This window comes from Diceros bicornis, unplaced genomic scaffold (genome assembly GCF_020826845.1).
Source record: "Diceros bicornis minor isolate mBicDic1 unplaced genomic scaffold, mDicBic1.mat.cur scaffold_184_ctg1_multi, whole genome shotgun sequence".
NCBI classification, from domain to species: Eukaryota; Metazoa; Chordata; class Mammalia; order Perissodactyla; family Rhinocerotidae; genus Diceros; species Diceros bicornis.
In genome coordinates this window covers 368,074-391,102 of record NW_026691079.1, presented here as the reverse complement: position 1 = coordinate 391,102, position 23,029 = coordinate 368,074, and the positions used below count along the sequence as shown (strand labels likewise).

Here is a 23,029-nt window from a genome sequence, read left to right as displayed (position 1 = left end):
TCCGAACACATTAAGTTGTATACATTAAATATGTACAGCTTTTTGTATGTCAGTCATACCTCAATAAAGTTTTTTTTAAATGTTTTCATGTGGCATATTCAGACATTCAGAATATGACTAATATGACTGGAATGAGATGATAAAAGACTGATCATGGATGATGATGGAATAGGTAAATAATGAAAAAAAATCCCATCATATTTAAAGTACAATATTCCAGTCTTACCAAACAAAACAGCAAACAATTCATATATACTTATTACCAAAGTTGTCTCTACATTGCTAAATGTTCTGTCCAGTAAGATAATTCATGAAATAACATATTACAGAAATAATAATGGGCTGGAGGAGAGAGCATGTTTACAAATTATGTTTGTTGTTAGAATGCATCTGGCTATAAATTAAAAAGAAAAAACTCTAAAAGTGTCTTTTAAAAAATATTTATTATATTCCATAAAAAAGACCAGAGTAATTTACTACGATGATTCTTTGTGCCAGAAAAAATAAAAGCACAATTGTTGCATTATAAAGATGGAGAAGGAAATACGTTTCATTCCATTTGTTATTTACTTGATGAATGTTGTCATAGATATCACTTTTTACAAAAAAATAGTGAAAGAATTTATAAAAAGGCCAGAGATAGAATGACTCCAGGTTTAGGGAAAGGAATGAAGAAAAGCTATTCAACATCCAGCTACCTGTACAGTCTAAGGGTGCACGGAAAGCATCGCCTCCAGCCCCGCCCCTGGAGCTCATTTCCTCCCACTGTGAAGTCGGCCAGACTTATTCCAGCCCCACCCCCGCCTCTTCCCGCCCCTGGAACTGGTCTCCGCGGACAACCTCCTGGCCTGGTTCCGCCCGCAGCCTGGTCCCGGCTCATTGCCCCGCCCGCACCCTTGTCCCCCCGACCCCCGGGCCTGGTGTCAATCACACCCTTGTCCCCGCCCACAGCCCGCCCCTAGAACTGGTTCCCGCCCCTAGATTTCGTCCCTGTCCCTGGTGCTGACCCAGCCCGCGGCCCAGCTTCGCACTCACTCTAGACACTGGAGACCTCCCCCGAGGCTGGGGTGCGCGGCCCCGCCCCGCCCGCCGCCTCAACCCGGAGCCCCCAAACGTCCGTCCTCCCCGAACGCCCGCCCGAGACCGGAAGCGGAAGCGCGGGCGGCGCCGTGGATGGAGCGGGGCGTCTGCCCGGTGTGTCCAGTCTTCTCGGCGCGGACGGGATTCCCGTGGACGTTCGGCCTCAGGGGCGGAGCTCGGTGAGCAGCGGGCGGTCCCGGCTCCGGTCGCGGTCCAGGGAGGGGCCTGGGCCGCGGGCAGCCCCTCACGGCCCGGCGTCCCCCCGTCCCCCCGGAGCGCCGTTTCCCCGGGCTGTTCGCTCAGGGCGCCCGAGGCTGCTGTTCCTCCCGGCTCCGGGCGCCGCCGGCCCCTCCTCAGAGTCCCCGTCACCGTCCTCCGTGTGATTTTGTCCCCAGGGGGCTTATCCGCGTCTGGAGGCGGTGTTTGGGTTGTTACTAATGGGGGCGCTCCTGGCATCTAGAGGGGGAGGCAGGGATGCTGCTCAGCGTCCTCCGGGGCCCAGGACGGCCCGACAGAGAATCATCCGGCCCCAGATGTCAATGGTGCGGAGGTTGGGAGACCTGCTCCAGGGCCTGAAAATCTCCCGAGCCCTGAATGAAGTGTGGGAATTGTTTACCAGTCAGCGAGCCGCTTACAGGGGCCATAAATGACAAGCTTGTTTAAAGGGTCCGGAGTCACCAAAAAGTCTCTGTCCAGCCAAGTGAGTTGAGCGAGTCAAGTGCACACAGCATGGAGCTGCTTCTCCCATCTTGGGGAGCAGGTGGCTGGACAGGAATCGGGAAAATCCAGTCTCAGCCAACAGTTACAGTTAAATAAGTAAATACGAAAAAGAAAAGTAAGTAGGGTGGGCTTTCCTTCCATCACCTGTATTACTCCCTGTAAAAGGCCTCAAAAGCAATCTTTGTTTTTTTTTTCCGTTAGAAAAGAAAAGTGTCTGGGGGGCTCAAGTTTGAGTTGAAACCAGGCTCAGGGTCCACCTGTCCTCGCTGATCCGTGGATTTCTGTGTGACCAGGTGAGTACCCTGTGGACCTGGTACCAACAGGTTCCAGCAGCCTCCGCTGTGCAGAAGACCTGCCAGTGGGCTTTCCTGGGCTCAGGTTGTCAGCACAAGGACTCACTGAGAGTGACGGTATCATGAGAAAAATTATTTATGTTTGATGGATTATATTCAAGGGAAAGATGGTAAGGTGTGTGAGGCTCTGTGTGTAAATAATTCAGAAAATACAGTTATTTGCAAAGAAGAACACATTAAACAAATATATGTAAATAAGTGTAAATATGTGTAACAGTAAAGAAATATAGACTTACCTGCATTCCGAATTCTCAAAAGTCAGGATTTCATATATAAATATAAATATATAAATGTTTTACATGTATATGTAGTATTACAAGACATCTCATTAAATATTAGCAGGGATGCTCAGCAACATTCCTCAGGCCTATTGAATTTGACTTCTAAAGACCTATAAATGCTCCACAAAGATTCAAAATCTTACAGACACCTGGAGAAAAATATGATTTGAACTTCTTTATGTTAGTAACAGAAATGGAAAGTTAAATTGACCAGCAGCCGGATTTATTTTCAGCATATTGTTGTTTATGAGATTTCAAATCATTTGGAGGAATATTAAGCAACACCTTTTAGATAGAAGGGTAGGGCACTAGTCTCCAAAAAGATTGTCCTCTCCACCTCACATTCTAAAGGGAATTAACTTTGCTTCTTGAGTCCTTTCTGAAATAACAGTCTGGTGATTCAGGTTGAAGACAATCTTGTTAAGTAATTTTATATATAATTGTTGGCCTCTCCTAATTGTGTGTGTATGTCTGTGTGCCTTTTTCATTCTAGCATTCCTGGGACGTTCTTGAGGGAATGTGTGCTTGTCATGCAGTAGATATTCTTTGAGTGCACAATTTATGGTGACCCACCATCCTCATTTATTCAGAACAGAGGGGTTTTCCAGGACACAGGACATTTAGCGTTCAAACCAGGATGGTTCCTCATCTGATGAGCCAGGCCCTGGGCCAGATGCGTGGGGACCTGGAGAACCAAACAGACCTTGTCCCACCTCCATGGGATTTATATTCTGTTAGGGAATTTGGATTGTAGACAGTTAATGATGAGAGTGATGTGGGAGTTTGGCACAAGGGGACTAAACCGGAGGGGGCAGGGAAGCGCTCTTGAGAAGGACTGATATTTAGCTTGAGAGCTGGAGTTGGGACTGGATTTAGGTGGTTGGAGGGTTAGACTGGAGTGAGGGTGTGGGAGTGTGTTCAAGAGAGCGTTTCAGGCAGAGGGACCCGCATGAGGACACCCCTGAAGCAGAGAGCCTGGTGTGTCCATGACCTGAAAGAGGGATGGCTGAGCCGAGTCAACACAGGGGGAGGGGTGTGAGCCAGACCAGCGAGGGGAACAGGCTGGACCAGGTCAGGCGTGACTTTGGACTCTGTTCTAAGACCAGTGGGAAGACACTGGAGAGGTGTGAGCAGATGGGTGATGTGATTGGCGTTTGGTCTAAGCATGTGGGTTAAAATGGACTTCATGGTTAAGAATGTAGACTTAAGAGGCAGATAGGAGGTGTTGGGAAGAAGGTTATGAATAAGGTGATTGTTCCCTAGGCCTGGATGATGGCTGTGGAGTAGGAAAGAAGTAGAAAGAGAAGACCTTGGAGTGTAGAACCGCGAGAAGGTAACGGTACTTTCTTGCCTGGATGTGTCAGATGGCACAGGGCACTGACTGTGCTCCTCGCTGCTGTCCGTGCAGACCTGCAGGCGCCCCCTCACCCAGGTCTGTGTGTTCACCCCACTTAGCCACTCACAGGCCTCCCTCCACATCTTAAAGGAAGTCAGGCCTTACTTGTGAGGGGGTTGTCTCAGACGGGAGACACCGAGGAGAGCCCCTCCAGGCATCAGAGCAGCCCCTTCAGCCTCTCGCTCAGGCTCCTCCCCCTCCACTCTCTCGCTTTCCACCCTCAGAAGGACCCCTGCTCAGTATTCCACGTCCCCATGTTCTTCCTCCCTCAGGCTTGAGAAGGGTGGGCAGCCAGTGGGGTGGACATCATCTGTACCTTCCACTCTGACCCCCGCACGTCCTGGGCTGGACAGAGAGCAACTCTACTGGGAGCTGAGCCATGAGAGCCAGGGCGTCACCCACCTGGGCTCCTTCATCCTGGATGGGGACAGCCTCTACATCAGTGTTGAGGGGCTGGGCTACAGCCGTGCTCTCTGTCCCTATCATAGTTCTGTGTTGCCTCCATTGCTCTAAAGTGAGCTGTGATCCATCTCTGTCTCCTTCTGGTCGGGGTGCAGTCTTCTGGGGTGATGACTGAGGCCAGCCACCTTCCATCTCGTTTCATCCCCCCTGAACACCCCTCCCCTCTTCCCCTCTGCTTTTCCCTAAGCTTTTCCCACAAAGCTCCCTATATCCTCCCTCTCCCTTAATCCTTTATGTTCACCCCAACTCTTGCTCAGCTCCTCTCACCTTCTCTCCACAGCTGACACCTATGGAGCTGTGGCCCTGACTACTACCAGTGAGTATTCCTGGCCCTCATCTCCTGGGTTCCATCCCCATTTGGGGTTGGGGAGCAGTGGTTCTCCTGCACCCACTGTCCTTGGTGAGAGAAGGACCTGGAAGGGTCCTAACTCATCCCTTCTCTCTCTCCCATGTTCTGGTGGAGAGTTCCAGCCCAGGGTGAGAAAGCCTTAGTGACAGACGTGTTCTCCACCACATTCTGACCCCACGTGGTTTTCACTTTAATTCTCCTGAAGCCCCGCCCTTGGTCCTCCTTTTCCAGGTGTCCCATCCATGTGTCCAGTGTTCTGCCCGTCCATCTGTCTCTCCTCTGTGTTCAGTCTCTCTTGTTCACCTATCTCACTCTCTTGGGCTCCTCTCATCCACAGGCTTGCTCATCCCTCTACTCACACAGTCACCCCTCCCCTCACTCTCATTTATGCTTCACCTGTGAATGGTGGTCCTGGGACAGCCACTGCTGGAGCCCGGGTGAGCCTGGGGGCTCCTCCCACTCTGTGCCTCCCTGAGACAGCCCTCTCCACAGCTCCCGAGCCGGCCACCACGTCCCTGCATACTTGATCATCAACTGTGCCACCAGAAGCCACCACAGGTATCTGGGGGCCCCTTTTCCTTCCCAAGAGAAGCTCTCCGGCCCCACTCCTCCACCAGCCAGTTGTGATCCAGGAGCTGGGCAGCCACAGTGTGAGATTCTGGTTTTGAGGAAATGGTGCTGATCACAAAGATTATACCAATGATTCAGTCTGAGGCCAGCCCTCAGAGAGCCCCTAGCCTCGTGAAATTAACACACCAATATAACACTGTGTGGGAGGTTTCGGGAAGAGGCACTGGCATAGTTTGCAGAGGAAGAGCTTGCTAGAGAAAGTTGCACCTGAATAGAGTCTTTAAGAATGAGCAGGAGGGACCCAGGCAGGTAGAGGATGAAGAGTTTTTCTGGCAGAGGGGATTCCATGAGCAAAGGCTGCGGCCAGAAACAACATGCCGTATGGGGAGAATTGAAACGAATTTGGGTTGCGTGAAGCATGAAGTTTAACCCGCAGTACATGGATAAAATGAGACTGAAAGGTCAGCAGGAGCCAGATTGAGTAGAGCCTTGAGTGCCAGGTCAAGAAGGTTGAACTAAACACTGAAGGTCATAGGGAGCCACGGGTGGTACTAGAGCAGTGGTGGCCCTAGTGAGGTATTCATTTCAGAAAGATTCTTCTAGTGGTCAATGTAGAACATCCTTTAGACAGAGCATCCAGTGAGCCTGCTGGGGTGTTGGTCCAGGTGAAGGAAGTTAAGACCTGAGCTGGGACAGGGATGGAGAGAGGGAGTGTGTGTGAGGACCAGTGTTCAAGGTGAATGGGTGTTACTGGGAGGGAGGAGGAGCTGAGCAGATGTGCTGGTTCTGACTTGGGTGACCACACGGGTGGGCGGTGGTGCCCCTGAGAGAGAAGACGCCAGATGATAATGAGTGCAGGACTCTGATGTGGTCTCAGGCCAGCTCTCAGTGATGGCCATCGCTCTCCCTCTCGTCTTGCAGCTTTGGGACACAACCTGAAGACCCTCACAGTCACCTTCCCCATCTCCACCCTCCAGTATTCATCAGACAGGAGCAATGGCTCAGCCACGTTCCACTCCACTGAGAGGGTCCTGCAGAGCCTGGTGAGACCCTGGTCCCAGCAGCTCCTGTTGGGTTAAATCCCACCCAGCCCCTCCCCCAATCCCTGTCCCTCCTGCTCCTCCTCCTCCTCCTTCCTCCCCAGCTGGATCCTTGTTCAAGAAGAGCAGCCTGGGCCTCTTCTCCTTGAGTTGCAGACTGGTCTCCCTCAGGTGAGACCCTCCCCTGAGTATTTGCCCCTAATGACCACTTTTGTTACCACCCCTCTCTCAGTCTCCCCTCTGACCTCCCATTTCCTCCTTCCTGTTCTGGCCCCCACCCCAGAGGTTTCAGGACCTCTCTCTAGATTCCCCATGTACCTCTCTCCCCAGGCCTGTGAAGGATGGGGGAGCCACCTGTGTGGACGCTGTCTGCACCCACCACCGTGACCCCGTGGGCCACCATGCCTCTGTGCTGGGAGCTGAGAGTCTCCACCTGTCTGCTCTTCCTCTCGGTGGCTCCAGGCTCTGCACCCTGGAGTTTATGCATGCGGAGAGAACACCAGCTGCATTTCCCCAGCATCAGCTGGAACCACAGCAACCCGGAGCCCACATCCTCGGAGTATACCGCCCTGCTGAGAGTCACCCAGGACCAGGTGGGGTCTCCCCTGTCCCGTCTCTCCTTGCCCTGAAGGCACCCTCATTCCTCTGCCTGACTTACATCTGTTACATGGTTGTTTCAATCCTTCACATTCCCTGCGTGTCTGGGTTCTCTCAGTTTCCAGAGGTGATATCCTAGCTGCCTTCCCCATTTCTCACGTGGGTAAACTGAAGCTCAGAAAGGGGAGTATTGTGTCTAAGGTCACACAATGAGTTAGGGGCAGAGCCAGGATTTGAAGTCAGGTCTCCCTTGCCCCAAGGTCTGTGATCTTTCACTGGCTCCAGTGGGGCCCCGCATCCCCAGGAGACCTCCATCTCTCCCACTCTCCCTCCCGTTTGTTCTAGGTCACCAAGCTCTACAGAGGCAGCCAGCTATGAGACATATTCCACTCCTGCCTGGTCACCGACTTGATGTAGGTTGAGGAGATTGGAAGCATTGGCTGAGCTGGTGACTGATGGCTCTGAGCTCCCGTGACACATCCTTGATCTGGAAGTCACTGACATGGTGCCCATTCTCCCCCACATCCCTATCAGCTAATCTTACCATCTCCTTCCATAGGTTTTTCGGGAGTTGAGAAAAGCATTAACATTTGGGGCCACCAACCTCCAGCATCATCCTCCTCCTCCTCTTCTGGAGACTTTCAACAAATATCAGCAGTCTAACTGTGCTCTCCACTAGTGGAGCCGCTAACCACATGGGGCAATTGAAATTTTTTATACACCTGGTGGGATACGATTCACATATTGTGTGTGTGGGGGGGCTGTATTTTTTAGGTTTTTCTATATACAATATCTTCTCCTCTGCAAAACAAATAGTTTTACCTCTTCTGTTCCAATCTGGGTTTCTTTTATTCCTTTTTCTTGCCTAATTGCCCTCATTAGAAACTCTAGTACCTGTGATTAACATATCAGATGAGGGAAGACATCATGGTCTTGTCCCTGGTCTTAGGGGGAAATTTTTAGTCTTTCAGCATTGAATATGGTGTTAGCTGTGGGTTTTTCATTGAAGCTATTTATAGGTTGGGAAAGTTTTTTATATTCCTAATTTGTTGAGTGTTTTCTTTTTTAGACATGAAGGGCGTTGTATTTTGTGAAATTCTTTTCTATGTATATGGTCGAGATTATGTGGTATTGGCCGTTATTCTATTAATATGGTGTATTACATAATTAGTTTTCAGATATTAAGCCACCGCTCCAACTAGAGGTGAGAGATTCAGACGTTTTCAAGTCTTTTCTGGGCGTGCCACATCCCTGAGCCCTTGTGGCCTTCCAGATGCCTACAAATACACTGGAGCTTTTCAAAGCCCCCTGTGGAGATCTCATTCCCCCAATTTTTCTTCTAAGTTGTCGGCTCACCTCTTGCCTGCCTCTCCTGGTGTCACTCCCTCAGGCAACTACAATAGAAAACAATTAGCGCTGATTGTTTTTAGCTAGTGCCTTGTGGACAGACTTTCCACCTTGGGCAAGCTCTGAGTCTAGTAACGACAAGCCCTGAACATGGGGCGTTTTCGGGGAGCTGCCAGGCAGGTCAGCTAGTTGCAGTTGGGTGGGGAGGGGTCTTTTCAGAGCTCCACACCCATTATGGCTGCTGTGCTGCGGGTTGTCTCAGCCACCATGGTTCTGAGACTGACGGTTTTCACAGTCATGGAGGATGTTGTGAGAGCAGGATGGGAATAGTGCAAGTTATAGTGCCACAAAGTTTCCTCCCTTTATCAAGATTCCACTGTGTGTCTTCACTAAACCCTCCTCAGATTCTTACAAGCCTTTGATTAATTTCTAGACTTCTGAAAAGATGATTTCGACCATTTTTACCAGTGTTCTCATTGTTTTTATGCATTTGCAGAAGTCCTTACTCCAAAGTTTGAAAAATGTTCTCCCTGTAGTTATTTATTTATAAATTAATTACTTGAAATGAAATTACATGAGAAATTCAGTTCCTCACTCACACACACTAGCCACATTTTAAGTGCTCGATAACAACATGGGGCTAATAATGAGTGTATTTGGTAATGCAGACAAATGTTTACATTATTGCAGAAAGTTCTCTTGGACAGGACCCAGAAGCAGGGAATCTAGAATCAGGGTAGAATTCCAGACACCCTTGATCATCCTTTGGGTCCTTCCAGGTCTGTCCGCCACAGTAACCACACTGGAGTGGACTCACTGTGTACCTTGCCGCCTTGGCACAGAGACTGGACAGAGTTGCCATCTATGAGGAATTCCTGTGGCTGACCCAGAATGGTACCCAGCTGCAGAACTTGACCCTGGACAGGAAGAGTGTCCTTGGGGATGGTAAGGCTCCCTGGTCATTGGGAAAGGAAGTGAGGCCATTCTGGGGACTCTGGAGGCCTAGGGCTGAGAGAGCATTGAACTTTCTCAGGCTGGCAGGAGGTGGCATAGTCCCCCAGTCTTTACCCACCGTTGAGAGAGAGAAAAGGACACCAGTGTAGTATGGGAGGCCCTCACCTTCTCCGAGACAGCTCTGTGACCTCAAGCTAGTCACCTCCCCTCTCTGGACTTTTGTTTCCTTATCTCTGCACTGAGAGCCACTGGGCCAGATGGTCAGTGAGGGCCTCCAGCTGTGTGTGAAGCAGACTTACAGGTTTGGGGGTGGTTGTGGTTCCTGGTCCACAGGCTATAGTTTGCCAAGTCCCGCTCTAGATGAGCACCAATGCGCTAGAACTTTCTGCAGTGGTGGAATGCTCTATCTGTGCTGTCCAGTGCATAGCCGCATGTGGCTGTTGAGTGCTTGAAGGATGGTATTGTGACTGGTCTTTATTGTTACTGATTTTTAATGTTACTGAGGTTAGAATTTTTATTTTGTTTAACTAAAATTAATTTTAATTCAAAAAGAGACTTGTTGCTGCTCCATATCAGACAGCACTCCTCTAAGAGGTTGTCTGGGTAGAGGTACAAGTAGGGGGACCTGCACCCTTCCCCCCATGCCCATTGGGTGCTGCGTTTCCTACCCTCCTGGAGTTTATGTTGTAGCTGGCAATAACAAGAATAGAGAATTGAAAATTATCAATTATTTGATGTGAACAAACTCATACTTGCAGGTGGAAATCAGAGAAGACTTCCTGCAGGATATTACATTGTAGGTTAATCCTAGAAAATGAATATTAAGCAAATAGATAAAGGAGAAGGGGATGAATGTGTTTCTAGGCAAGGAAGAACACTTTTGAGTGGGAATTTACAAATTTAGAGAGATCACATAGGCTTGCCAACTGTGATGACACATTCTCCCCCAAGCCGTCCTAAGACAGTCCATCTCAAATTCAGTCCTCTGTGCCCAGAGGTATGAATTTGGTTTAATTTATTAAACTTTTGTTCTGTGATAATGGTCTTGGATTTTGTAGCAAAGTGTGCTCACTTTTTAGAGATGGAAACTAAAATGGTGTGAAACATGATGATGTCTACTTGACTTTAATATTTCATTGAAAACATGGGATGAATCAAGGGTGGCAAGTGTTAATAATTTATACATTGATGAAATATTGTTTTAATTGAATGGAATATACATGGTTAAATTAGATGATGGATGTTTATGAGACTCTCCCTTTATTTTTCTGTGTCTAAAAAGTTTTATTAAAAAGAGTGAAACACACTCACATGCATTCTCCATTTCATTCACTTCCAGAATATTCTCCCAACAGAGATGACACCTTGACTGAGAAGCCTGGTAAACCTGCAGGAAGCCCCAGCCCACGGTAGGGGGCGAGTATCTTGATGCTGTGCCTCATCGAAGAGAACCATGCGCACAGGGTCTTGGATGATGAGGAAAGTTGGCCAACCCTTGTCAAGGATGGTTGAGGCACAGTGGGGTCAGCAGGAGCCCTGGGGCAATGACAGGAGGTGGCTCATCCCAGCACTTGTCTCCGCAGACCACCCCGTCTGGGCTCTCATCCTCATCTGCTTGGCGGGAATCCTGGTGCTCATCACAGGCCTCATCTGCTGTCTCCTGGTAAGGCATGACGTGTTGCTTGTCTTCTTACTATTGGGTTGTAAGAGCTCTTTATATATTATAAATACACGTCCTTTTCTAGGGATATGTTTTGCAGATGTTTTCTCCCAGTCTGTGTGTGGCTTGCCTTCTCCTTCACAACATGAGTCATTGGGGAAATGTAAGTGACAGTCATCCTGAGATTCCACCATACTTGAGAATGGCTAAAATTAAAAAGACTGACTATAGCAAGTGTTGTTGAAGATGTCAATTCACTGAAACTCTCATCGAGTGCTGGTGAAAAATAGCTTGGATGTGTCTTTAGTTATTACATACGTCTACCCAGCCATTCCTCCCCTAGGAATCCATCCAAGGGAAATAAACCCGTATGTCTATACACAGACTTGTACACACATGTTGATAACAACCAATTTATAGTAGACAAAAACGGAAAACAACCCAAATGTCCATCTACGGGTGAACGGATACACAAAGTGTGGTCTATCCCCACAGTAGAATACTATTCAACCATAAAAAAGAATGAATTATTTTTTTTTCATTATTTTATTGAAATTCTAAAGCGTGTTAACATTGTGTAATTTCGGGTGTTCATTATTATTTGTGAATTTTTGTATAGACTGCATCGTGCTCACCACAAGTAGTCTAAATTTTATCCATCACCATGCATATGTGCCCCTTTAACTCTTTCACTCAACCCCCAGCCCCCATCCCCTCTGGTAACCACTAATCTGTTCTCTTTATCCCTGTGTATGTTTATCTACTACATATGAGTGAAATCATGCATATTTGTCTTTGTCTGGCTTATTTCATTTAACATCATACCCTCAAGGTCCATCCAGGTTGTTGCAAACAGAATGATCTTGTCTTTTGTTTCTGGCTTAGTAGTACTCCATTGTATATAATACATAGCACATCTTCTTTATCCATTCATCTGTAGCAGGGCATTTGGGTTGCTTCCATGTCTTGGCTGTTGTGAATAATGCCGCAGTGAACACAGGGGTGCATAAATCTCTTTGAATTGTTGATTTCAATTTCTCTGGATAAATACCCAGTAGTCGGATAGCTGAAAGGTATGGTATTTCTATTTTTAATTTTTTGAGAAATCTCCATACTGTTTTCCCTGGTGGCTGCACCAGTTTGCATCCCCACCAGCAGTGTGTGAGGGTGCCCTTTTCTCCTTATCCTCTCCAACATTTGTTATTTTTTGTCTTGGGAATTATAGCCATTCTGACAGGTGTAAGGTGATCTCTCATTGTAGATTTGATTTGAATATCCCTAATAATTAGTGATGTTATACATCTTTTCATGTGTCTGGCCTTCTGTATATCTTCTTTGGAAAAATGTCTGTTCATATCCTCTGCCCATTTTTAGATTGGATTATCTGTTTTTTTGTTGTTGGGTTGTTTGAGTTGTTTATATATTTTGGAGATTAACCCCTTGTCAGCTATATGATTTGCAAATATTTTCTCCCAGTTGGTGGGTTGTCTTTTCATTTTTTTTTTTTTGTGAGGAAGATCAGCCCTGAGCTAACATCTGTGCTAATCCTCCTCTTTTTTTCTGAGGAAGACCGGCTCTGAGCTAACATCTATTGCCAATCCTCCTCCTTTTTCTTTTCCCCAAAGTCCCAGTTGGTGGTTGTATATCATAGTTGCAGATCCTTCTAGTTGCTGTATGTGGGACGCAGCCTCAGCATGGCTGGACAAGAGGTGCGTCTATGCGCGTCCGGGAACCGAACCTGGGCCGCCAGTAGCAGAGCGCGCGCGCTTAATCACTAAGCCACTGGGCCGGCCCTATCTTTTCGTTTTGTTCATCGTTTCCTTTGCCTTGCAGAAGTCTTTTAGTCTCATGTAGTCCCATTTGTATATTTTTTCTTTTCTTTCCCTTGCCAGAGTAGACATGGTATTGGAAAAGCTGCTGCTAAGACCGATGTCAAAGCCTGTACTGCGTATATTTTCTTCTAGGAGTTTTATGTTTCAAGTGTTAGATTCAAGTCTTTTATCCAGTTCGTTTTAATTTTGGTGTATGGATGAAGATAATGATCTACTTTTATTCTTTTGCATGTGGCTGTCCAGTTTTCCCAACAGCATTTATTGAAGAGACTTTCCTTTCTCCATTGTATGATCTTGGCTCCTTTGGCAGAGATTAACTGACCACAGATGTGTGGTTGTCTTTCTGGGCTTTCAGTTCTGTTCCATTGATCTATGAGTCTGCTTGTGTGCCAGTACCATGCCATTTTGATTACTATAGCTATGTAATATATTTTCAAGTTAGGATTGTGATGCCTCCAGCTTTGTTCTTTCTTCTCAGGATTGCTTTGGCTATTCGAGATCTTTTGTTATTCCATACATATTTTAGGATTCTGTGTTCTATTTCTATGAAGAATGTCACTGGGATTCTGATTGGGATTGCATTGAATCTGTAGATTACTTTAGGTAATATGGACATTTTAACTGTGTTTATTCTTCCAATCCATGTGCATGGAATATCTTCCCATTACTTCAGGTCATCATTGATTTCTTTTAATAATGTCTTATAGTTTTCACTGTATAGGTCTTTAACCTCTTTGGTTAAATTTATCCCTAGACACTTTTTTCCTTTTGTTGCAGTTGTAAATGGGACTGTATTCTTGAGTTCTCTATCTGTTAGTTCATTATTAGAGTATAGAATTGCAACTGACTGGGGTGAGTTGATTTTGTACGCTGCAACTTTGCTGTAGTTGTTGATTATTTCTAATAGTTTTCTGATGGATTCTTTAGGGTTTTCTATATTTACAATTATGTCATCTGCAAACAGCATGAGTTTCATTTCTTCCTTTCCAATTTGGATTCCTTTTATTTCTTTTTCCAGCCTAATTGCTCTGGCCAAAACCTCCAGTACTATGTTGAATGCGAGTGGCGAGAGTGGGCACCTTTGTCTTTTTCCTGTTCTCAGAGGAATGGCTTTAATTTTTTCACCATTAAGTATGATGTTGGCTGTGGGTTTGTAATATATGGTCTTTACTGTGTTGAGGTACGTTCCTTCTATACCCATTTTATTGAGAGTTTTTATCATAAATGGATGTTGGATCTTGTCAAATCCTTTCTCTGCATCTGTGGAGAGGATCATGTGACTTTTATTCCTCATTTTCTTAATGTGGTGTATCACATTGATTGATTTGTGGATGTTGAACCATCCCGGCATCCCTGGTATAATTTCCACTTGATCATGGTATATGATCCCTTTAATATATTGCTGTGTTCGATTTGCTGATATTTAGTTGAGGATTTTTGCATCTGTGTTCATCAGTGATTTTGGCCTGTAATATTCCTTCTTTGTGCTGTCCTTATCTGCTTTTGCTGTCAGGGTGATGTTGGCCTCATAGAATGAATTAGGAAGTGTTCCATCTTCTTCAACTGTTTGGAATAGTTTGAGAAGCATAGGTATTAAATCTTGTTTGAATATTTGGTAGAATTCTCCAGAGAAGCCATCTGGTCCTGGACTTTTGTTTTTTGGGAGGTTTTTGATGACCATTTTGATCTCTTTACTTGTGATTGGTCTGTTCATTTTCTCTATTTCTTCTTGATTCAGTTTTGGGAGGTTGTATGAATCTAAGAATTTATCTATTTCTTTTAGGTTATTGAAATTGGTGGCATGTAAGTTGTTCAGTGTATTCTCTGATTGTCCTTTTGATTTCTGTGGTATCTGTTGTAATTTCTCCTCTTTCATTTCTAATTTTATGTCTTTGAGCCTTCTCTCTTTTTTTCTTAGTGAGTCTGGCTAAGGGTCTGTCAATTTTGTTTCAATCTTCTCAAAGAACCAGCTCTTTGTTTCATTGATCCTTTCTACTGTTTTTTTAGTCGCTATTTCATTTATTTCTGCTCTAATTTTTATTATTTCCCTCATTCTGCTGACTTTGGTCTTCATTTGTTCTTCATTTTCTGGTTCTATTAGGTGTAGTTTAAGGTTACTTATTTGGTATTTTTCTTGTTTGTTGAGGTGCGCTTGTATCGCTATGAATTTCCTTCTTAGAACTGCTTTTGCTGCATCCCATAAGAGGTGTTTTGTTGTCTTTTCATTGTCATTTGTCTTCAGGTATTTTTTGATTTCTCCTTTGATTTGTTCATTGATCCAATGGTTCTTCAATCGTGTGTTCTTTAGTCTCCACATATTTGTGACTTCCCCATCTTTGTTCTTGTAGTTGATTTCTAGTGTCATAGCATTGTGGTCAGAAAAGAAGCTTGATATGATTTCCATCTTAAATTTATTCAGGCTTGCCTTGTTTCACAACGTATGGTCTATCTTTGAGAATGTTCCATGTGCACTTAAGAAGAATGTGTATTCTGCTGTTTGGGGAGGGTATGCTTTATATATATCGATTAAGTTCATCTGATCATATGTTTCATTTAATTCCACTATTTACTTGTTGTCTTTCTCTGCATGATTTATCCATGGATGTAAGTGGATTGTTCAGGTCCCCTGCTATTATTGTGTTGCTGTTAATTTCTCCCTTTAGGTCTATTAATAGTTGCTTTATATTCTTTTGTGCTGCTGTGTTAGGTGCATATATATTTATAAGTGTTATGTCCTCTTGGTGGAAAGTCCCCTTTATCATTATATATCCCCCCTCTTTGTATCTCATAGTCTTTTTTATCTTGAAGTCGGCTTTGTCTGATATAAGTATGGCAACACATACTTTCTTTTATTTGCCATTTGCTTGGAGTATTGTCTCCCATCCCTTCATTCTGAGCCTGTTTGTTTTTAGAGCTGATTTGTGTTTCCTGGTGGCAGCATATTGTTGGGTCTTCTTTTCTAATCCACCCCACCACTCTGTGTCTCTTTGGAGAATTCAGTCGATTTACATTTAGACTGATTATTGATACATGAGGACTTAATCCCACCTAATCTATATTTCCATTGTTTCTCTTCCCTTCTGTTTCTGACTACCATTTCATTTTGGGGGTTTTCTGTGGAGGTTTTCTCTTTTTTTATGATCTATGGCTCTGCTCTGATTTTTTGTTTGGTGGTTACTGTGAGGTTTGTATGAAGATCTCATAGATGAGATAGTCCATCTTCTGATAACCTCTTATCTCCATTAATCTAAGCAGGTTCCATCCCCTTCCTCTTCTCTTTCTGAGTTATTGTTGTCACAAGTTATTCATTTTTGTGTTGTGCATTTGTGACTAAGCTGAAGTGTTTATAGTTACTTTTGATGCTTTCCTTCCCTTCTTCTTTTAAGTTATAATTAAGTATTTGCTACCCTGTTGTGAAACAGAGCTGTACCTTTCTGATTTTGTCTGTCTATTTATCTCTTTGCTCAAAGCTTTGTAGACATTTGCCTTCTTTTTGTTTCAGGTATGAGGGCATTCTTCATCATTGCTTGTAGGGGAGATCTAGTGGCAATGAACTCCCTCAGACTTTGTTTATCTGGGAAAACTTTTATTTCTCCATTGTATCATAAGGATCGTTTCACTGGATAGAGTATTCTAGACTGAAAGTTTTTGTCTTTCAGTATTTTTAATATATCATTCCATTCTTTCCTTGCCTGTAAAGTTTCTGCCAAGAAATATGCTGAAAGCCTGATAGGGGTTCCTTTGTAGGTTATTTTCTTCTGTCTTGCTTCCCTTCATATTTTTTCTTTGTCATTGGCTTTTGCCGATTTTACTATTATATGCCTTGGAGAAGGTCTTTTAGCATTGATGTAATTAGGCATTCTGTTGGCTTCATGTATTTGTAAGTCTGGTTCTTCCCCAGGTTTGGGAAGTTCTCAGCTATTATTTCTTTGAACAAGCTCTCTGCTCCTTTCTCCCTCTTTTCTCCCTCCAGAATAAGTATAATTCTTATGTTGCTTTTATAATTGAGTCATATATTTCTCCAAGAATTCCTTCATTTTTTAAAAATCTGACTTCTCTCTCCTCGTCCACTGCAAGCATTTCTATATTTCTGTCCTCTAAATCACTAATTCTTTCATCCATAATATCAGATCTATTTTTTAAGGATTCTAGATTCTTTTTTATCTCACTAATTATGTTCTTCATATCCAGAATTACTGTTTTTTTTTAATAGTTTTAGTCTCTTTGATGAAGTATTCCTTTTCCTCATTAATTTTATTTCTGAGTTCATCGAACTGTCTGAATATTCCTGAAACTTGGTGAGTTTCTTTATGACAGTTATTTTGAATTCTCTGTCATTTAGATTGTAAATTTCTGTGACTTCAAGGTTGGTTTCTGGAGACTTGTCATTTCCTTCTGCTCTGAATTTTTACTGTAGTTTCTTATGTTGTTTGATGAACTAATCTTTTGCCTCTGTATTTGTGGTAGTATCAGCTCACAGATTCCACCTGCTACTGCTGTGGGGGAAGCATGAGCTGTGTTTCTGATCCCCCCCATATGCTGGAAGTTGTGTGGGTACAGTGGGTGTTCCCACCCGCTGAGAAAGCATTCACACTGGGCTCAGAGCTCCCGCCACACGGAGGCACGTACCCACTTGTGAGAGCGCAGCACTACTATGGGTGTGTGTGCATCTGGGAAAGCATCTGCATGTGCGCGTATCTGCTGCTGCCTTTTCTCATGCTCATGGCAGCCTCTGTGCTTGGTGGGTGGGGCTTCTTCACGGGTCTGAGCATTGGCCGATCATTGGGACTCCAGTGGCATGGTGGGCTTTCCAGCCATCCAGGAAAGCATTCATGTGCGGGTCCAGGGCTGCTGCCAACACCTCCCAGAGTTGCACCAAGGCGCATTCCTACTTTTGGGGATGCAGCAGTACTATTGGCTCTCATGCCAACCTGGGAAGCGCTCGGGTGTGTGCACAGTGCTGCCATGGAAGGGTTGGGGATAGGAATGAATTCATAGTACATGCAATGACAAGCATAAATCTCAGAATAATAATGCTGAGTGAAAGAAGCCAGTAAAAAATGAGTACATAGTATATGATTCCATTTATAAAAGTTCTTGGAAAATACAGGAAAATCTATAGGGACATATACCAGATCACTGGTTGCCTGGGACTGAGAATATGTTTGCAAACGGCAGGGAAGGAGGAATTAAAATGAGCATGAGGAAATTTGGGGAGGATGGGCATTTCTTTTCTTGATTGTGGTGTTGGTTGAATAAGTTATAATCAAAATGTATCAAATTGTTCACTTTAAATGTATTCAGTTTACAGTATGTCATTAATACCTCAATTAAGCTAGAACATGTAGGGGAAAGAGAGGGAGAGAGAGCCAAAAGAGGGAAAAGGGAAGGAAAAGAAGGACTGAGGGTGAAAATTAAATGGACAAAAGGAAGAAGGAGACACAGGAGGCATCGGGTCTCTGTGGCTTTGGCATCTCCTTCCCCTGGAGTCTCCCATACTGGGCAACTGACTGGACCATTCTGATGCACTCTCCTCACCTCACAAGTCACTGTCTGCCAGCGAAAGAAGGAGGGCAACTATGAGGTCCAGTGACGGCGCCTGGGCTATTACCTGCCTCATGGCGACCTATGGAAGCTGCGATGACTAGATCTGACTAGATCTGAGGTCCCCTTTTCCCAGCTGGGGTCCAGAGGAGCTTGGCTGGAACAGAACGCAACCACATTGGATGGATTCAGGCTCCGAGCCTTTCTAGACTTGGGCCCTGACTGGCTCACAGGGGCCTAAGCTGAAAGGTTTCACCTTCCTTAAGTCCTGAAAGTGACTGAAACTTCTGTCCTGTGGTGTCACACCAGTTCATCCCTCAGGGACACCAGAATTGGTGAAACCAGCACAGACATTGCCATCATGTAAAATCGAATTCCCACTTCAGTGCAAGGTTTCCCTTCTTAGGAAACTTTGGAACATCCCTCCCCTTGACTCTGTGTAGCCATCAGAACCCTCTCGGTTCCTCCATAATCCTCCCCCACTGAAGGCCTGGCAGTCTCAGGTTCCCCTTTTCTGCTTCATTCTCTGAAGCTCAGATTAGTCAGCTGGGCCCAAGGGTTCAAAAGTCAACGTGTATACACTGGAAAAGAAATATTTCAAGTTTAAACTGAGGCTGGAGAGGTTTAAAGAGTTCCAGAAGGGTTGTCATATATCACTTGTAGGAGTTCTCCTTGCGGTGGAGAAAAGCTGTTAAGTGTTAAACATTTCTTTTTCTCTCTTTTCATAAAAGCCAATGCTATTTATTTATTTAAGCAATGCTGTGGTGGTTCCTTTAAAGTTTTGCTAACCTTCCCGGGCCACCTTCCTGTCATAAGCTGTTTTTTTTTTTTTATCTGAAAACCCAGTGTTTCATTCCTTTTGGTTAAGTTTTAGAATTAGAAGCATGGATTGTGAGATGCAATCCTGAGTTCATGTGAGTTAGTTTGAGGTTGAAACAAGATGAAAGATCAAAAAAGTTTAAGGTGAGGTTTAAGGTGCGCCGAGCCCTCTGTCTTCTGCGAAGCCAGCGCATAGACTGGGTTTTTGCGTTTCTCCCGAGTGTTTTGAATACAGCCCTCTCGAGGCTTTTGTTCCACAAAGCTAAAGTTGAGCATGAGAAGTAGGCTGAGCAACTGTGTTAGGTTCTCTGTTGTATGAAGCAAGTTCTACCAATAAAGAGAGTGCAGTGCAGTTGAGAGAACAAGAAGAAAAAGAGAATGGAATTAGACTCATTGTTCTGAACAGAAATAATGTATACTTATATCTGGCACCATATCAGTGGTTCTAAACCTGATTGCTTGTCAGAATTACCCCAGAGGAGGTTTTAAAAATCTAGACTCTTAGGCCCAAGTCTATACTTGCTGAAGCAAAATTGCTCATGGTAAATTCCCAGGATCTGAATTTTTAAGGAGCTGTCTATGTATTCGGACACACGCAGTCCAAAAGTAGTCCACAGACAGTGGTTTGAGAACTATGTATACAAGCAAAAAGAGAGCAATTCACCAGCATGCCCTGCAGAGTGCTATCTGTCGTTCAGAGCAATCCTTAAAATGGCACAAAGAAAACCTTGAAAGCACTTTTGGCTTTTGAGATTTTTGTAACACCTCATCTTGGCAGTGTGACTACTTTCACATGGACTTTTCCTCGCTTTACTTGGTTCTGGCAAGTGGGCAAGGTACTGGGTGTGACAGCTGGTGCCTGCTCCCCCACTTCCTCCTCCAAAGGAAACTGCTCCACCCGTCTCCCTTCTAGCTAGGGGACTCGACTATCACCCTGAGGTTCTCACCAGAAAGGAAGCCCCTTCAAGGCCGTCCAGCTTCCAACACCAGCAGTATGCAAAGGACACAAGAACTGGGCATTTATTTCCCATCATTTAGAATTTGAACTAGGGACTCGTCCTAGTCTGTTTGGGCTGCTATGACACAATACCACAGACTGGGTGGCCTATAAACAACAGACATTTATTTCTCACAGTTCTGCAGGCTGGAAGTCGGACATCAGGGTGCCAGCGTGGTCTGGTCCTGGTGAGAGCCCACTTCCATGTTGCAGATGAACATCTTCTTGCTGTGTCTTCACGTGGCTGAAAGAGAGCAAGCTAGTATCTCTGACCTCTTTCTAGAAGGGCACTAGTCCCATTCACAAGGGCTCCACTGTCATGGCCTAATCACTTTCTAACACCAGCACATTGGAAGTTAGGATTCAACATATGAATTTTGGTGGGACACAAACGTTCAGTCCGTTGCAGAACTGTCAAGAAGGAAACCCTTCTCAGAGAGAAGTATGGACCTGATGTGCAAAGGAAGGTAGACACCTAGAGAACTGGGGGCCTGCGAGGGACAGTAGAGCCACCAGGGTAGACGGTCAAAGTTTACAGATGTGCCTATGGACAGACCTGGAAGAAGTTTTACATCAATGAGATCAGTTACAATATACACTTGAAGATAAGGGGATGAATGTGTTTCCTCCCTAAGTTATCCATCAGGTAATTTGGTTTGCATCCTTCTACACTATTTCGTGTTGTGCCCTCATGACCCGGGGGGATGTGTTGGATGGTAGTTCAGAGTAAGACTCAGAGCTTGGCTGCTCCTGCCGAATCTGGCTGCAGTCTGGACCAGCAGTGCGAGCTTAGTGAGTTACTTTACCTCTCCATTCTTCAGTTTTCTCATCCATAAAAATAAAGAGAAAAATAGCACCCCATATGGTCACTGAGAGAACTAGATGAGTTAGTGCATGTAAGGCTATGGAACAGTGTCTAGCATTTAGTGAGCACCCAATGAATATTAGCCATTTTTATTACAGCGTTCCTTAATTATTTTGATGACAAACTAGTGTCTGAGAGAGACATATTTACCTGAAATGATGTCAACTGATGCTAATTTTGGAAGCTTAGAGAGGTCACTGATGAAATCAGTTTTTAAAAATGCAAAGAATCTTAACATAGACTTAGTAATTATTCCTGGGATTATGGTCTCAAATATTGGATACAGTTGTACATATGCATTTAAAGAACACTCTAAAAAACTATTTAGAAAGAGTTATATTATGAATTTCAAGAAAATATAGTACAAAGAAAAAAGGAAAATAAAAACAAGCTACTTATATGTTATGGAAATAGTACTTGCAACTTGGCATAAATTTTCCAGTGATGGCATCTTACATGCTTTTAACAATTGCTTCAGATCCAACAACTTAGAAGATAATATGCTCTGGAAGAAAGTGGCTCTGATGATTACAGTGTTACTGATTTCGAAGAATACCTGTGACAAGTTTGAATAAACTTACTTTGTGAAATGGAAGAGTAAAAAAAGGTATCTCTAAATAATAAATATATTATTTTTCATGAGGTGTTATTTTAAATTAGTATGTACATCAAAATTAATAAATTGATTACTACAGTAGACATCTGACTAATTTAGCCACATCTTTGTAATTTTATATAATCGGGTTTCTTTCTGAGGATGCAGAAGGAAGGGCTTATACAGGTTTTGGTTTGCCATGTATGCTTTCCAGAATCTTTTTTTTTAATGGTTTTTAACACTGTGAAATGAGTTGTACATTTTTGTTTGTCCTTCACCCCTTGTGCCCACCCCCCACCCCCATAGCCCCTGGTAACCACAATACAGTTTTCTCTGTCCATGTGTTGGTTTATATTCCACATATGAGTGAGATCATACGGTGTTTGTCTTTCTCCTTCTGGCTTACTTCACTTAACATAATACTCTCCAGGCCCATCCATGTTGTTGCAAATGGGACGATTTTGTCTTTTTTTATGGCTGAGTAGTATACCACATCTTCTTGATCCAGTCATCAGTCGAGGGACACTTAGGTTGCTTCCACTTCTTGGCTATGGTGAATAATGCTGCAATGAACATAGGGGTGCATAAGCCTCTTTGAATTGTTGATTTCAGGTTTGTTGAATAGATTCCCAGTAATGGGATGGCTGGGTCATAGGGCATCTCTATTTTTAATTCTTTGAAGAATATGCATACCGTTTTCCATAGAGGCTGCACCAGTTTGCATTCCGACCAGCTGTGTATGAGGGTTCCTGTTTCTCCACATCCTCTCCAACATTTGTTGTTTTTTGTCTTGGTGATTATAGCCATTCTAACGGGCGTGAGGTGATATCTTAGGGTTGTTTTGATTTGCATTTCCCTGATGATTAATGATGTTGAACATCTTTTCATGTGCCTATTGACCATATGTATATCTTCTTTGGAGAAGTGTCTGTTCATTTCCTCTGCCTGTTCTTTGATCGTGTTGTTTGCCTTTTTGTTGTTCAGTTGTGTGAGTTCTTTATATATTATGGAGATCAACCCCTTGTCAGATGTATGTTTTGCAAATATTCTCTCCCAGCTGGTGGGTTGTCTGTTCATCTTGATTCTGGTTTCGTTTGTCTTGTAGAAGCTCTTTAATCTGATAAAGTCCCGCTTGTTTATTTTTTCCTTAGTTTCCCTAGTCTGGGTAGGCATGTCATCCGAAAAGATTCCTTTAGGACCAATGTCAAATAGTGTGTTGCCTATATTTTCTTCTATGAGTTTTATAGTTTCGGGTCTCACCTTCAGGTCGTTGATCCATTTTGAGTTAATTTTTTGAATGGCGATAGCAGATGGTCCACTTTCATTCTTTTGCATGTGGCTGTCCAGTTTTCCCAACACCTTTTATTGAAGAGACTTTCCTTTCTCCATTGTATGTTCTTAGCTCCTTTGTCAAAAATTAGCTGTCCATATATGTGTGGTTTTATTTCTGGGCTTTCAATTCTGTTCCATTGATCTGTGTGTCTGTTTTTGTACCAGCACCATGCTGTTTTGATTACTATTGCTCTGTAGTATGTTTTGAAGTCAGGGATTGTGATGCCTCCTGCTTT

The 23,029-nt window shown here is 44.2% G+C and overlaps 2 long non-coding RNA genes across 4 annotated transcripts in view; both read left to right on the top strand.

The window, feature by feature from the left end:
* Positions 1-1,978: 1,978 nt before the first annotated feature.
* On the top strand, positions 1,979-6,735 carry LOC131402612 (uncharacterized). Of its 3 annotated transcripts, XR_009218813.1 has the most exons (6): positions 1,979-2,093; positions 4,573-4,608; positions 4,979-5,199; positions 6,133-6,254; positions 6,356-6,422; positions 6,582-6,735. It is a non-coding gene; the product is annotated as an uncharacterized LOC131402612 (long non-coding RNA). The 3 variants fall into 3 exon arrangements; XR_009218814.1 differs by lacking the exon at positions 6,356-6,422 and having other exon boundaries at positions 1,982-2,093; XR_009218815.1 differs by lacking the exon at positions 4,979-5,199 and having other exon boundaries at positions 1,985-2,093.
* Positions 6,736-9,028: 2,293 nt separating this feature from the next.
* LOC131402609 (uncharacterized) overlaps positions 9,029-23,029 on the top strand; it is a 28,083-nt gene continuing 14,082 nt past the window's right edge. The window contains exons 1-2 of the long non-coding RNA XR_009218811.1: positions 9,029-9,140; positions 10,489-10,812. This is a non-coding gene — a long non-coding RNA (uncharacterized LOC131402609). The remainder of the gene's footprint in view (positions 9,141-10,488; positions 10,813-23,029) is intronic.